The sequence below is a fragment of the Eubalaena glacialis genome, chromosome 3 (assembly GCF_028564815.1).
Source record: "Eubalaena glacialis isolate mEubGla1 chromosome 3, mEubGla1.1.hap2.+ XY, whole genome shotgun sequence".
NCBI classification, from domain to species: Eukaryota; Metazoa; Chordata; class Mammalia; order Artiodactyla; family Balaenidae; genus Eubalaena; species Eubalaena glacialis.
In genome coordinates, this window is record NC_083718.1 from 93,879,508 (window position 1) to 93,895,613 (window position 16,106).

The 16,106-nt window shown below is 38.4% G+C and overlaps 1 protein-coding gene across 4 annotated transcripts in view; it reads left to right on the forward strand.

Annotated features, from left to right (window-relative positions):
* TRIM33 (tripartite motif containing 33) overlaps positions 1-16,106 on the forward strand; it is a 141,743-nt gene that overhangs the window by 25,108 nt on the left and 100,529 nt on the right. The gene's annotated exons all lie outside the window — the stretch shown is intronic.

Consider the following 16,106-nt stretch of genomic DNA (forward strand, 5'->3'; position numbering starts at 1 on the left):
CTTTTTTTTTTTTTAATAGTCTCTAGTGCAACCATTGTTAATATATTTTTAGTGTTTTATTTTTTATTTGCTTCAGAGTTTTAAAAATTCTGTTTTTTAACTCAACTATACTTCAATAAAATTTTTAAAAATTATGTTTTTAAAAAATGTTTGGTTTGTGACTTGCATAATTGTAAATATTGTGTATATAATTTTATATCTTTTACCTCCACTTAGGATAATGACTGTTTTTCTTTCACGTTTACCAAGGTCTCTAGAATCATAATTTTAAAAAAACCTGCATAACTGCATAATATTTCATGACGTTCTGGCCTAGAGTATAATTTATTCAATCATTTACCTATTGTTCCATACTCCCTACTGTTTTTTTTTTTTTTACAGTATTTTCTTTTCTTTTTTTTAATATTTTTTAAAAAATATCTGTCTATCTTATCTATCTAAGCTGGATCTTTTAGTTTTAGTTACGGCATGTGGGATCTCTAGTTGTGGCATATTGGATCTAGTTCCCTGACCAGGGCCCCCTGCATTGGGAGCGCAGTGTCTTAGCCACTGGACCACCAGGGAAGTCCCACATTATTCTTTTTAGGCTTGAATAATACTCCATTTTATGGCTGTCCTATGTTTTGTTTATTTATCGGTTGATGGACATTTGAGTTCCTTCCCCTTTTTGGACTATTATGAATAATGTTGCTGTGAACATTTTTGTACAAGTTTTTGCATGAACATATGTTTTAACTTTTCCTTTTTTCTTAAAAAAAATTTTATTTATTTATTTGGTTGCCCCAGGTCTTAGTTGCGGCAGGCGGGCTCCTTAGTTGTGGCTCGCAGGCTCCTTAGTTGTAGCATGCAAACTCTTAGTTGCAGCATGCATGTGGGATCTAGTTCCCTGATCAGGGATCGAACCTGGGCCCTCTGCATTGGGAGCTCGGAGTCCTGTCCACTGTGCTACCAGGGAAGTCCCTGTTTTAACTTTTCTTTCCTTCTTTCTTTCCTTCATTCCTTCCTTCCTTCCTTCCTTCCTTCTTTCCTTCTTTCCTTCTTTCTTTGCTTTCTTTCTTGTTGGGTCTTCGTTTCTGTGCGAGGGCTTTCTCTAGTTGCAGCAAGTGGGGGCCACTCTTCATCGCAGTGCGCGGGCCTCTCATTATCGCGGCCTCTCTTGTTGCGGAGCACAGGCTCCAGACGCGCAGGCTCCGTAATTGTGGCTCACGGGCCTAGTTGCTCCGCGGCATGTGGGATCTTCCCAGACCAGGGCTCGAACCCGTGTCCCCTGCATTGGCAGGCAGATTCTCAACCACTGCGCCACCAGGGAAGCCCCGAGACTGTTGAATGTTTTTTCATCTATTTTGGGTAAATTATATTGATTTGGTCTGAAGTTCAGTGATTTTATTCTCTGTCATTTTCACTTTACTATTGAGGCTGTTTATCAAGTTTTGGTTATTGTATTTTTTAGTTATATCATCACCATTTGGCTTTTTCTATAACTTCTGTTTCTTTGGTCTGTTTTAAAATTTGTTTCAAGAGAATTTGTAATTTCTTTTTGAAGCCCTTTTATGTTTAAGATGTGCTTATGTTAAAGATATCTTTAAATTCTTTGTCACATAGTTCTAACATCTGATTCTCTGGAGCATACATCAGTTGTCTTTTCTGATTTAAATTAGGATATTTCTCATTGTTAGTTTGACTGATTTTTTAGTGTATTGTGATGTTTTGGATATTATGTTCTGATACTTGAGGTCATATTTAATCTTTTTAAGCAAGCAGTCTTCCTGTGGAAGGACACGATGATTAAGTGGATGTGTATGTTCAGCTTCTCACTGGGCCCTACTGTCACCATTCCAGCAAAAGTGGAGTGCTGACTTTCACTGCCTTGTTGCAAATGGGTGAGGTGAAATTTCAGTTCCCAAAAATGAGATATGAACTCATACAACTTTGTTGCCATGTCTGCTCAATTCCACTGAGCCCCACTGACACAAGGGAAAGAGGAAGCATAGGGCTGACTCACACCACCTTTTTGTTGCAGGGTAAGGGTGGAATCTCATCTACCCCGCTGAGACTTTAGCCTAGCAGAGACTGGAAGTAGAGTGATGACTTGCCTCACCTTCCACTGTCTTATTCCTTCTTGTTATTGCCAAGTGGGGGTAGAAGTTCAGCTCCCTGTTACTGCCCTCTGACATGGAGGGTAGGAGTTATTTTTAGTAGTTTAGGTAAGAAAAAATATCTGCTTCAACTAAAATGTCGTTTAAGATCACGACAGTGGATAATGAGGATTTTTTTCCCTTTTTTTCAGCTTTATTGAGGTATATTTGATAAAATTGTAAGATATTTAAAATGTACATCATAATGATTTGATGTACATATATATCGTGAAAGGATTCCTCCCCGTCTATTCAGTAATAACACATCCATCATCTCATGTTTTTATATTTATAGGTGAGAATATTTAAGTTCTATTCTCTAAGGAAATTTCAATTATATAATACAGTGTTAGCAACTATAGTCACCATGCTGTACATTAGATTCTCAGTTCTTATTCATCTTAGAGCAGAGAATTTGTATCCTTTTACCAACCTCTCTGTCTTCCTGTATTCTTCACCCCGGGCTCTGGCAACCACTTTTCTACTGTCTTTGAGTTTGACTTCAATTTTTTTTTTTTTTTTTTAGCTTCCATGTATAAGTGATACCATGCAGTATTTGCCTTTGTCTGGCTTATTTCACTTAGGTTTATCCATGTTGTCACAAATGGCAGGATTTCCTTCTTTCTCGTGGCTGAATACTATTCCATTTTGTGTGTGAGTTGAGACTGTTTGTATGCATGTATGTATGTATACACACATGCCACATTTTCTTTAGCCATTTATCTGATGATGGATACTTAGGTTGTTTCCCTATCTTGGCTATTGTGAATAATGCTTCCATGAACATGGATGGGAGTGCAGGTTTCTCTTTGATATCCTGTTTTCTTTTTTATTTTTTTTGGATATATACCCGGAAGTGGGATTGCTGGATCATATGGTAGTTCTGTTTCTAATTTTTTGAGAAATCTCCATACTGTTTTTCATAATGGCTGTACCAGTTTACATTCCCACCATCAGTGCACAGGGGTTTGCTTTTCTCCACATCCTCACTAACACTTATCTGTCTTTTTGATGAAAGCCATTCTTACAGATTTGAGATATCTCATTATGGTTTTGATTTCCATTTCTTGATGGTTAGTGATGTTGAGCACCTTTGCATGTACCTGTTGGCCATTTTTATGTCTTCTTTGGAAAAATGTCTATTCAGTTTCTTTGCCCATTTTTAAATTGGATTATTTGTAGTTTAGCTATTGAGTTGTGTGAGTTCTTTATATATTTTGGATATTAACTTCTTATCAGATATGATTAGCAAATATTTTCTTCCATTCTGTAGGTTGCCTTTTCATTTTGATATTTTTCTTTACTGTGCAGAAGCTTTTTAGTTTGATGTAGTCCCACTTGTTTATTTTTGTTTTGTTGCTTTTGCTCTTGGCATCAAACTAAAAAAAACTATTGCCAAGACTGATGTCAAGGAACTTATTACCCCCTATGTTTTGAGTTTTATAGTTTCTGATTTTAAATTTATATCTTTAATTCACTTTGAGTTGATTTTTGTGTATGGTGTAAGACAGGGGTCCAGTTTCATTCTTTTGCATGTGGCAATCCAGTTTTCCCAACACTATTTGTTGAAGTGGATATACTGAGGATTTCTTTAGGTCCTGACATTTTACACTTTATAGGTGTGAAATTATAGAATCATGACTCATTGAATTCTAGCTTCAATTCCTGTTCTATGCAAGGCAGTGTTAGATGATTTCTGATCTCAGGGTATCATGTTTGGGTTTGGGAGACTTGAATAAGCACTTAATTTTAACAATTGAAGGGATGATCAATATAATTTATTATTTATTTACTTATTTTTATTTTTATTTATTTTTTGGCTACATCACATGGATTGTGGGATTTTAGTTCCCCAACCAGTGATCAAACCCCAGGCCCTCAGCAGTGAGAGCTCGGAGTCCTAACTACTGGCCCGCCAGGGAATTCCCGATGTAATTTATTTTTGCAAATGGGAAAATTTACAAGTCAGAGAGTCTTGGTCAAGGGTATTTGGCTATAATATTTTTCCACCATTTCGTCTTTTGTAATTATTTAGAAATACTAGAACATAGACATGATTAGAATTTTGAACAAGATAAATGGTTATATAATGGTAACTCATTTAAACCCACAAATTACTAACATATTAAATACTAGTTATATCATTTTTACCAGGAAATGTAAAAATACATATTAGCCAAGAAGCTATTAAGAGTACAGGAAATCTTGTTAGGTAGGCCATTACTTCAGAATAAAACATTATATTATCATCATGCAATCTCACTCAAGCACAGTTTTAACAAAACTGCCTTTTTCTTGAATGACCCAGATGCATTTCAGATTTACCATATTTAAAATTGAACTTGTGTCAAAATTTTTTGAATCTCCTCTTGTAAGCCCTTTCTTATTCTTCTTATTCATAAGCAAGAAACTTGGGAATGATCCTTGTCTCCTCTTCTATTACATCTCTGTTCTCCAGTCTCATTTTCTGGGGATATAGTGTCTGTGATGTCTTTGTCATCTTATGTCTTTGATAACATGGCCTCTTAAAACGAATTATGAATTGTTTTCTTCTCCTTTATTTTTTTATTTTTAGCATCTTTATTGGAGTGTAATTGCTTTACAGTGTTGTGTTAGTTTCTGCTTTATAAGAAAGTGAATCAGCTATGTGCATACGTATATCCCCATATCCCCTCCCTCTTGCATCTCCCTCCCACCCTCCTTATCCCACCCCTCTAGATGATTGCAAAGCACTGAGCTGATCTCCCTGTGCAATGCAGCTGCTTCCCACTAGCTATCTGTTTTACATTTGGTAGTGTATATATGTCAGTGTTACTCTCTTACTTCATCCCACCTTCCCCTTCCCCTTCCCCATGTCCTCAAGTCCATTCTGTACGTCTGTGTCTTTATTCTTGTCCTGCCCCTAGGTTCAGCACAACCTTTTTTTTTTTTTTTTTTAAGATTCCATATATATGTGTTAGGATACGGTATTTGTTTCTCTCTTTCTGACTTACTTCACTGTGTATGACAGACTCTACTGCGTCCTCTCACCTCACTACAAATAACTCAATTTTGTTTCTTTTTATGGCTAATATTCCATTGTATATATGTGCCGCATCTTCTTTATCCATTCATCTGTCGATGGACACTTAAGTTGTTTCCAAGTCCTGGCTATTGTAAATAGTGCTGCAGTGAACATTGTGGTACATGATTCTTTTTGAATTATGGTTTTCTCAGGGTATATGCCCAGTAGTGGGATTGCTGGGTCGTATGGTAGTTCTATTTTTAGTTTTTTAAGGAATCTCCAAACTGTTCTCCATAGTGGCTGTACCAATTTACATTCCCACCAACAGTACAAGAGGGTTCCCTTTTCTCCACACCCTCTCCAGCATTGTTTGTACATTTTTTGATTATGGCCATTCTGACCAGTGTGAGGTGATACCTTATTGTAGTTTTGATTTACATTTCTCTGATGATTAATGATGTTGAGCATCTTTTCATGTGTTTGTTGGCAACCTGTATATCTTCTTTGGAGAAATGTCTATTTAGGTCTTCTGCCCACTTTTGGTTTGGGTTGTTTGTTTTTTTGATATTGAGCTGCATGAGCTGCTTGTAGATTTTGTAGATTAATCCTTTCTCAGTTGCTAGGTTTGCAAGTATTTTCTCCCATTCTGAGGGTTGTCTTTTTGTCTTTTTTATGGTTTCCTTTGCTGTGTAAAAGCTTTTATGTTTCATTAGGTCCCATTTGTTTAATTTTGATTTCATTTCCATTTCTCTAGGAGGTGGGTCAAAAAGGATCTTGCTGTGATTTATGTCATTGAGTGTTCTGCTTATGTTTTCGTCTAAGTGTTTTATAGTGTCTGGCCTTACATTTAGGTCTTTAATCCACTTTGAGTTTATTTTTGTGTATGGTGTTAGGGAGTGTTCTAATTTCATTCTTTTACATGTAGCTGTCCAGTTTTCCCAGCACCACTTATTGAAGAGGCTGTCTTTTCTCCATTGTATACTCCTGCCTCCTTTCTCAAAGGTAAGGTGACCATATGTGCATGGGTTTATCTCTGGGCTTTCTATCCTGTTCCATTGATCTATATTACTGTTTTTGTGCCAGTACCATACTGTCTTGATTACTGTAGCTTTGTAGTATAGTTTGAAGTTAGGGAGCCTGATTCCTCCAGCTCTGTGTTTCTTTCTCAAGACTGTTTTGGCTTTTCGGTGTGTTTTGTGTTTCCATACAAATTGTGCAATTTTTTGTTCTAGTTCTGTGAAAAATGCCCCTGGTATTTTGATAGGGATTGCATTGAATCTGTAGATTGCTTTCGGTAGTATAGTCATATTCACAATGTTGATTCTTCCAATCCAAGAACATAGTATATCTCTCCATCTGTTTGTATCAAGTTAAATTTCTTTCATCACTGCCTTATAGTTTTTTGCACACAGGTCTTTTGTCTCCATAGATAGGTTTATTCCTAGGTATTTTATTCTTTTCGTTGCAGTTGTAAATGGGAGTGTTTCCTTAATTTCTGTTTCACATTTTTCATCATTAGTGTATAGCAATGCAAGAGATTTCTGTGCATTCATTTTGTATCCTACAACTTTACCAAATTCATTGATTAGTTCTAGTAGTTTTCTGGTAGCATCTTTAGGATTTTCTATGTATAGTGTCATGTCATCTGCAAACAGTGACAATTTTACATCTTTTTTTCTGATTTGGATTCCTTTTATTTCTTTTTGTTCTCTGATTGCTGTGGCTAAAACTTCCAAAACTATGTTGAATAATAGTGGCGAGAGTGGGCAACCTTGTCTCGTTCCTGATCTTAGAAGAAATGGTTTCAGTTTTTCACCGTTGAGAATGATGTTGGTTGTGGGTTTGTCATATATGACCTTTATTATGTTGAGGTAGGTTCTCTCTGTGCCTACTCTCTGGAGGGTTTTTATCCTAAATGGGTGTTGAATTTTGTTGAAAGCTTTTTGTGCATGTATTGAGATTATCATATGTTTTTATCCTTCCATTTGTTAATATGCTATATCACATTGATTTGAGTATATTGAAGAATCCTTGCATTCCTGGGATAAACCCCACTTGATCATGGTGTATGATCCTTTTAATGTGCTGTTGAATTCTCTTTTTTAGTATTTTGTTGAGGAATTTTGCATCTATGTTCATCAGAGATATTGGCCTGTAGTTTTCTTTTTTTGTGACATCTTTGGTTTTGTTATCAGGGTGATGGTGGCTTTATAGAATGAGTTTGGGAGTGTTCCCCCCTTTGCTATATTTTGCAAGAGTTTGAGAAGGATAGGTGTTAGCTCTTCTCTAAATGTTTGATAGAATTCGCCTGTGAAGCCATCTGGTCCTGGGCTTTTGTTTGTTGGAAGATTTTTAATCACAGTTTCAACTTCTTGTGCTTGTGATTGGTCTGTTTATATTTTCTGTTTCTTCCTGGTTCAGTCTTGGAAGGCTGTGCTTTTCTAAGAATTTGTTTATTTCTTCCAAGTTATCCATTTTATTGGCATATAGTTGCTTGCAGTAATTTCTCATGATTCTTTGTATTTCTGCAGTGTCAGTTGTTACTTCTCCTTTTTCATTTCCAATTCTGTTGATTTGAGTCTTCTCCCTTTTTTCTTGATGAGTCTGACCAGTGGTTGATCAATTTTGTTTATCTTCTCAAAGAACCAGATTTTAGTTTTATTGATCTTTGCTATTGTTTCTTTCATTTCTTTTTCATTTTTTTCTGATCTGATCTTTCCTTCTGCTAACTTTGGGGTTTTTTTGTTCTTTCTGTAACTGCTTTAGGTGTAAGGTTAGGTTGTTTGAGATTTTTCTTGTTTCTTGAGGTAGGATTGTATTGCTATAAATTTCCCTCTTAGAACTGTTTTTGCTGCATCCCATAGGTTTTGGGTTGTCGTGTTTTCATTGTCATTTGTTTCTGGGTATTTTTTGGTTTCCTCTTTGATTTCTTCACTGATCTCTTGATTATTTAGTAGCATACTGTTTAGCCTCCATGTAATTGTATTTTTTTACAGTTTTTTTTCCTGTAATTGATATCTAGTGTCATAGTGTTGTGGTCGGAAAAGATGCTTGATACGATTTCAATTTTCTTACATTTACCAAGGCTTGATTTGTGACCCAAGATATGGTCTAACCTGGAGAATGTTCCATGAGCACTTAGGAAGGAAGTGTATTCTGTCATTTTTGAATGGAATGTCCTGTAAATATCAATTAAGTCCATCTTGTTTAATGTATCATTTAAAGCTTCTGTTTCCTTATTTTTCATCTTGGATGATCTGTCCATTGGTGAAAGTAGGGTGTTAATGTCCCCTAGTATTGTTGTATTACTGTTGATTTCCCCTTTTATGGGTGTTACCATTTCCTTTATGTATTGCGGTGCTCCTATGTTGGGTGCATAAATATTTACAATTGTTACATCTTTTTCTTGGATTGATCCCTTGATCATTATGTAGTGTTCTCCTTTGTCTCTTGTAATAGTCTTTATTTTAATGTCTATTTTATCTGATATGAGAATTGCAACCCCAGCTTTCTTTTGATTTCCATTTGCAGGGAATGTCTTTTTCCATTCCTTCACTTTCAGTCTGCATGTGTCCCTAGGTCTGATTTGGGTCTCTTGTAGACAGCATATGTACAGGCCTTGTTTTTGTATCCATTCAGCCAGTCTATGTGTTTTGGTTGGAGCATTTAATCCATTTACATTTAAGGTAGTTATTGGTACGTATGTTCCTATTACCATTTTCTTAATTGTTTTAGGTTTGTTATTGCAGGTCTTTTCCTTTTCTTGTGTTTCCTGCCTAGAGAAGTTCCTTTAGCATTTTTTGTAAAGCTGGTTTGGTGGTGCTGAATTCTCTTAACTTTTGCTTGTCTGTAAAGGTTTTAATTTCTCCGTGGAATCTGAATGAAATCCTTGCTGGGTCAAGTAATCTTGGTTGTAGGTGTTTCACTTTAAATATGTCCTGCCACTCCCTTCTGGCTTGCAGAGTTTCTGCCGAAAGATCAGTTGTTAACGTTCTGGGGATTCCCTTTTATGTTATTTGTTGCTTTTCCCTTGCTGCTTTCAATATTTTGTCTTTGTATTTAATTTTTGATAGTTTGATTAATATGTGTTTCAACATGTTTCTCTTTGGGTTTATCCTGTATGGTACTCTCTGTGCTTCCTGGACTTGATTGACTGTTTCCCATGTTAGGGAAGTTTTCGATAATAATCTCTTCAAATATTTTCTCAGACCCTTTCTTCCTCTATTCTTCTTCTGGGACCTTTATAATTTGAGTGTTGGTGTGTTTAATGTTGTTTCAGAGGTCTCTGAGACCGTCCTCCTTTCTGTTCATTCTTTTTTCCTTATTTTGCTCCCTGGCAGTTATTTCCACCATTTTATATTCCAGCTCACTTATCCGTTCTTCTACCTCAGTTATTCTTTTATTGATTCCTTCTGGAGTATTTTTAATTTCAGTAATCGTGTTGTTCATCACTGTTTATTTGCTCTTTAGTTGTTTTAGATCCTTCTTAAATGTTTCTTGTATTTTCTCCATTCTGTTACCGAGATTTTGGATCATCTTTACTATCATTACTCTGAATTCTTCTTCAGGAAGGTAGCCTATTTTGTCTTCATTTATTTGGTTTCGTAGGTTTTTACTTTGCTTATTCGTCTGTAACAAATTATTTTGCTGTTTAATTTTTTTTTTTTTTTTTATGGGTGGCACTGTATTTCTGTCTTACTGGTTGTTTGGCCTGAGACGTCCAGCACTCGAGGTTGCAGGCAGTTGGATAGAGCCGGTTCTTCATGCTGGGATGAGGACCTCCAGGAGGCCTCACTCTGATTGATATTCCCTGGTGTCTGAGGTTCTCTGTTAGTCCAGTGGTTTGGACTCGGAGCTTCCACCACAGGAGCTCGGGTCTGACCTCCGGCCTGGGAACCGAGATCCCGCAAGATTCGAAGAAAGAAAGCAAGAAAAAAAAGCAGTACAATATCAAAGAATAAAAAGCAAAATAAAGTTAGAAAGATAAAAAATATAATAGGAAAAAGAAAACTGTAATTGAAATAATTTGAACAAGGTAAAATAAAACCACAACAGAAAAAGAAAGAAAGGGAGGATAAGCCCAAAGGAGAGACCACTAACAAAGTATAAAGAATAAAATAAAATTAGAAAAATAAAAGATTTATTAGGAAAAATAAAAGTTTAAAAGAATCACCAACGTTGAATCAATAAGGTAAAACAGAACCCCAATCTAAAAGAGGAAAAAAGAAAAAAAAAAGAAAAACCTTGTCTATGGGGGCGGAGTTTAGGCAGAGGGGGGTGTAGAACTTAGGCAGGAGTGGGATTTTGAGTGGTGCGGGACCTAGGCGGGGTGGGGGTGGTGACATTTGAGTGTAGGCCAGGGCCTGGGCGGGGCCTAGCGCAGGGTGATGTTCAAGCATGGGACGGGGCCTCTCCTTAGGATCTGCCCAGAAGGGGAGAGGTAGCACATTGGAAGGAGGGCCCCTGGAGTAGTGTTCTGGAGTTTGGAGGTAGGGCCCTGAGTGAGGGTGTGTGGGTGGGGTTTAGGCCCAGTTCCTTGGAGGGGGTCTCCTAGTGTAGTGGTAGGGCTCTTGGTGGGGGTGTAGTGGTGTGGCTTGGGCTCTGCACGGCAGGAGCATGGCTCCGAGGGAAGAGGATTAGGTCTGGGAGCCCAACAGCCTTCTTGGTGCCTAATTGCACAGGGAAAGCACGGACCCTGTTCCCTTCCGTTCCTTCTCACCTGTCCCCCACCATCTCCCCCAGGGTCTCCCATTGCCGCTGGGCCGCTGGATCCCCTAACCGTGGGTGGGTCCCACTGGGTGTAGGAACTCCTTCCCTCCCCCAGCCACCCCTCAGGGGTGCCGGTCCCGGAGTTCTGACCTTTACTTTTGCTCCTCCTTCCCTCCCCACTCCCTCAGGACCCGTGCGGCTGTAGGGAGCCTAGGTGGGCAGAGGATCAGGCTCGGGATCTCAACAGGTTCCTGGGGGTCTAAGTGGGCATGGGAAACGTGGCCATGCTCCCTTTTGATCCTCTGCCCTCCCAGTGGTTCCCCAATTTCCCCCTTTGGGCGTGGGATCCCTTCCTCTCCCCCACCCACCCCTCAGGGGCGCCAGTCCCTTTCTGCCTCCACTTCTCCTCCCCCTTCACTTCCCCCAAGCCCCACGTCCTACCCGGTCACTGGGGGTTCTTCCCATCTCCTAAGGTGTCCGTGGTCCCCCACTGGTGCCTGGTAGGTGCCCTAGTTGTGACTCCTTTATTTCTTAAAGAGTTTGTGTAAGGTTTGTATTATTTCTTCCTTAAGAAAATTTACCATTGAAACAACCAACCAGGCCTGGACTTTCTTTTCTAGAAGATTTTAATTACTAATCCAGTTTCTTTATTTGATATTAGTATATTCAGTTTTTCGGTTTCCTTGAGCCAGTTTTGGTAGTTTGTATTTGTCTAGAAATTTGACTCATTTAAATTGTCTGACTTGGTATAAAAACTTTAATAATATTCCTTTAATTTTTTTCATTTCTGTAGGGTTTGTTGTTAAGTCCTCTGTTTTACTCTTACACAGTTGATTTTGGTAATCTTTTTTCTTTTTTTTTTACCTCTAAATCAATCTATGTTAGTGTGTGTCTCTGTACCCCCACCTCAAATCTCTCCCTCTTTTTCTTCTCTTCCCTTCCCTTTCTCCCTTCCTTTCCTTACCTGCACCTTATCCCCACCATCCAGCTAATTATCAATTTTGTTGATCTTTTCAAAGAACCATCTTTCGGTTTTATCCTCCTTCCCTCCACTGATAGGTACTCTGATCTTTATTTCAGTCTATTTAATTTGGGTTGATTTGCAGAATCTGATTTACATGTTCAGATTATTGGTTAAAAATTATTTTGCCTTTCTAGTTTTTTTTTTTTTTTTTTTTGGCTGTGTTGGGTCTTCGTTGTTGCGTGTGGGCTTTAGTTGCGGTGAGTGGGATCTAGTCTTCATTGTGGTGCGCAGGCTTCTCATTGCGGTGGCTTCTCTTGCTGTGGAGCACGGGCTCTACGCGCGTGGGCTTCAGTAGTTGCAGCGTGTAGGCTCAGTAGTTGCAGCACTCCAGCTCTAGGGCACGCGGGCTTCAGTAGTTGTGGCTCGTGGGCTGTAGAGCGCAGGCTCAGTAGTTCTGGCACATGGGCTTAGTTGCTCCATGGCATGTGGGATCTTCCCAGACCAGGGATTGAACCCCTGTCCTCTGCATTGGCAGGCATATTCTTAACCACTTTGCCACCAGGGAAGTCCTCTAGTGTATTTGTAGAGCTATAAATTTCTCTCGGGACTTCCCTGGTGGCGCAGTGGTTAAGAATCCGCCTGCCGGTGCAGGGGACACAGGTTCGATCCCTGGTCCGGGAAGATCCCACATGCCGTGGAGCAGCTAAGCCTGTGCGCCGTAATTACTGAGCCTGCGCTCTAGAGCCCGCGAGCCACAACTCCTGAAGCCCACGCGCCTAGAGCCCGTACTCCACAACAAGAGAAGCCACCGCAATGAGAAGCCCGCGCACCGCAATGAAGAGTAGCCCCCACTTGCTGCTACTAGAGAAAACCCGCATGCAGCAACAAAGACCCAACGCAGCCATAAGTAAATAAATGAATGAATGAAAAAAATTTTTCTCTAAGCCTGTGCCATCAAATGTGTTAGCTAACACCCATGTGTGACTACTAATACTAAAATTAAAGTTAAATAAAATAGTAGATTGAGTTCCTCAGTCATTCTAGTCACATTTCAGGTGTTCACTAAGCTCATGTGTCTAGTGGCTACCCCATTGGACATTGCAGATATAGAACATTTGCCAGAATTTCTGTTGGACTCTTAAGTAGTGTTTTGACTGCATCCTGTGAATTTGTACATATTAATTTTAAGTTTTATTCAATTTAGTATATTTTCTAATAGTCCTTGTGATTTCTTTTACCCATGAGTTATTTAGAATTTGGTTGTTAGGCTTTCAAAAATTTGGGCTCTCCAGATTTCTTTCTGTTGTTACTCTCTAATTAAATTTAATTGTGGTAGGAGGACATACTATGAATGATTTCAAATTATTGAGATTTGTCTTATTAACCAGCACAGGGGTTGGCAAAGTATTTCTTTAAAGGGCCAGATAATACGTATTTCAGGCTTTGTATACCACACAAGGTCTCTGTTGTGGCCTACTTCCTCTTCCCCCCAGACAATTTGAATTATGTGTTTGGTAGGAATTCCCTGGTTGTCCAGTGGTTAGGACTCAGCACTTTCACTGCCGAGGGCACAGGTTCAATCCCTGGATGGGGATCTAAGATCCCACAAGCTGTGCGGCCACAGAAAAAAAAAATATGTTTGGGCTTTGACCCTGGTTCCTGACACAGAACTTAAGACGGAGTGATAGGGATGATAGGTGCTTCTTTCATTATTTATAAAAGATCCCTTTTAACCATACCTGAAGTTATGGTAAGAAAACAACTAAGTAGGCCTACTAGATAGCTTCAGGATGAGTGCTGCTAGGAGAAACCAACCATGTGATTAGAGGGTGGGGCTGAAATTCCTGGACCTCTAGGGAGGGCAGAGAGTCTGGAGATTGAGATCAGTCACAGATGGGCAGTGATTTAGTCAGTCATGCTGATGTAATGGAACCTCCATAAAAAACTCCTAAACAATGGGGTTTGGAGAGCTTTGGGCTGGTGCAGACATCCAGGGGTTGGTAAAGTGGTATGCCTGGAGAGGGCATGGAAGCTCTGTGCTCATTCCTCCCTATTCGTTATCTTATGAATCTCTTTTATCTGATTGTTTCTGAGTTGTATCCTTTATAATAAATCAGTAATAGTAAGGTAAGCACTTTCCTGAGCTCTGAGTCATTTTGTTATTGAACCAGAAGAGGGGATTGTGGAAACCCTTTGAATTTTATCACTGGTTGGTCAGAAGTACTGGTGTCAACCTAGGACTTGTGACTGGCATTTGTAGTAGGGGCAGTCTTGTGAGACAGCCCTTCATTTGTGGAGTTTAATGCTAACTACAAGTAGTTAGGGTCGGAACTGAATTGAATTGTAAGACACCCAGTTGGTGTCAGAGAGTTGGAGAAGTGGTGTTAGAAAAGATACCAGGTACTTGGTGTCAGGAGATAAAAAACCTCTCAGAACTCTTTGAAAAATGTAAACTACTGCTTAGCTTGTGGGCCGTACAGAAACAGACTCGGCTTGATTTGGCCCATGGGCCTTAGTATTAGTGCCCATCTTTGCACTAATACATGATCTGTCCTTGAGAGTGTTTCATTTGTGCTTTAGTAGAATTTGTATTGTATTGTCTTTGTGTGGAGTGTTTGTGTAGATCAGTTACATCAAGTTGGTTACAGTGTTGTTCAAGGCTTTTATATCTTACTAAGATAGTTGCTTTTATCAGTTTCTGAGAAATGAGTATTGAAATTTCCATCTGACATTGTTGAATTGTCCATTTCTCCTTTCATTCTGTTAGGTTTTTTTGGTTTTGTTTTGTTTTTTTTTAGCTGCGCTGTGCGGCATGTGGGATCTTAGTTCCCCAACTGGAGATCAAACCGGTGCCTCCTGCACTGGAAGCTCGGAGCCCTAACCACTGGACCACCAGGGAATTCCTGCATTCTATTAGTTTTGCTTTGTGTATCTTTTAGGTGCATATACATGTATAATTGTTAGATATTTCTGATGTATTGGTCCTTTAGCATATAAAATGTTTATCTTTGTGTCTAGTAATACGTCTCATCTGAGAGTCTTTTTCCTGATGTTAATATAACCACTCCACCTCTCTTATGGTTATTATCTTCATGGTATATCTTTTTCCTTTTTTTTCCCTTTCATCCTGTTGTGTCTCTGGGTCTGAATGTTTAAGATGCCACATAGTTGTGTTTTACCCAGTCTAATCTCTGCCTTTTTATTGGAGTGCTTAGTCCATTTATATTTAATGTAAGTAATGATATGGTTGGATTTAGGGTGTTTGTTTTCTGTCTTTGTCATGTCAGTTTTTGGTTCCTTTTACTAAATCTTTTGTGTTCACCAATATTTTCAATGCTCTTTAATTTTTTCTCTCATTTTGTTTCTACTTTGTTTTTGTTTTAGCTCTAGCAATTATATGTCTAATTTAATACAAGCCACTTCAAGGTAATACTGTATTAATTTTGTTAAAACGTAGCAACTTTGCTATAGATCCATTCCTTTTCTTTGTAACTATTGTCATATTATTTCGTTTGTATGTTTAAAAACTATCAGTACATTATTCTGATTATTGCTTTAAACAATCTTATGGGTTTTTTTTTTAAAGAAATTGAGAGGAAAAAATAGTCTTTTATGTTTTCCATGTTTTACCATTTCTAATGCTCCTCATTTCCATCCTGTGGATTCAGGTTATAGTCTGATTTCAGTTCTTTTCAGCCTGAATGGGCTTCATTTAGTATGTTTTGTGGTACACGTATACTAGCGACATTCTATTAATTTTTGTTTATCTGAGGATTTCTTTATTTTGCTTTTATATTGAAGAATATTTTTGATTTATATAGAATTCTTGGTTTTACACTCTTTCACTTACTTTAAATATGTCATTTCATTGCTTTCTGGTCTCCATTGTTTCTGATGAAAAGTCAGATGTCAGTATTATTGTTTCTCTGTGTGTGATGAATTGTTTTTCTCTTGCTGCTTTCAAGATTTTCTTTGAAAATCTTTGCCTTTCAGCAGTTTGAGTATGATAAATCAAGGTTTGATTCTCTGTTTTATTATACTTGAGAGTTCTTCCACCTTTTGACTCACCTTTTGACTCTGCAGATTAATGTATTTCATCAAGTTTGGGATGTTTTTGGCCCATTATTTCCTCAAACGTTTTTCCTACTCCTTACTCTCATCTCCTGGGACTTCCACTACATTTATGTTGGGATTCTTGATGTTGTCTCCCTGGTCTCTGAGAAGCCGTTTCCTTTTTTTTTTTTTTTTTGGTCTTTTCCCTCTTTTAAGGACTGGATACTTTCATCTGTCTACA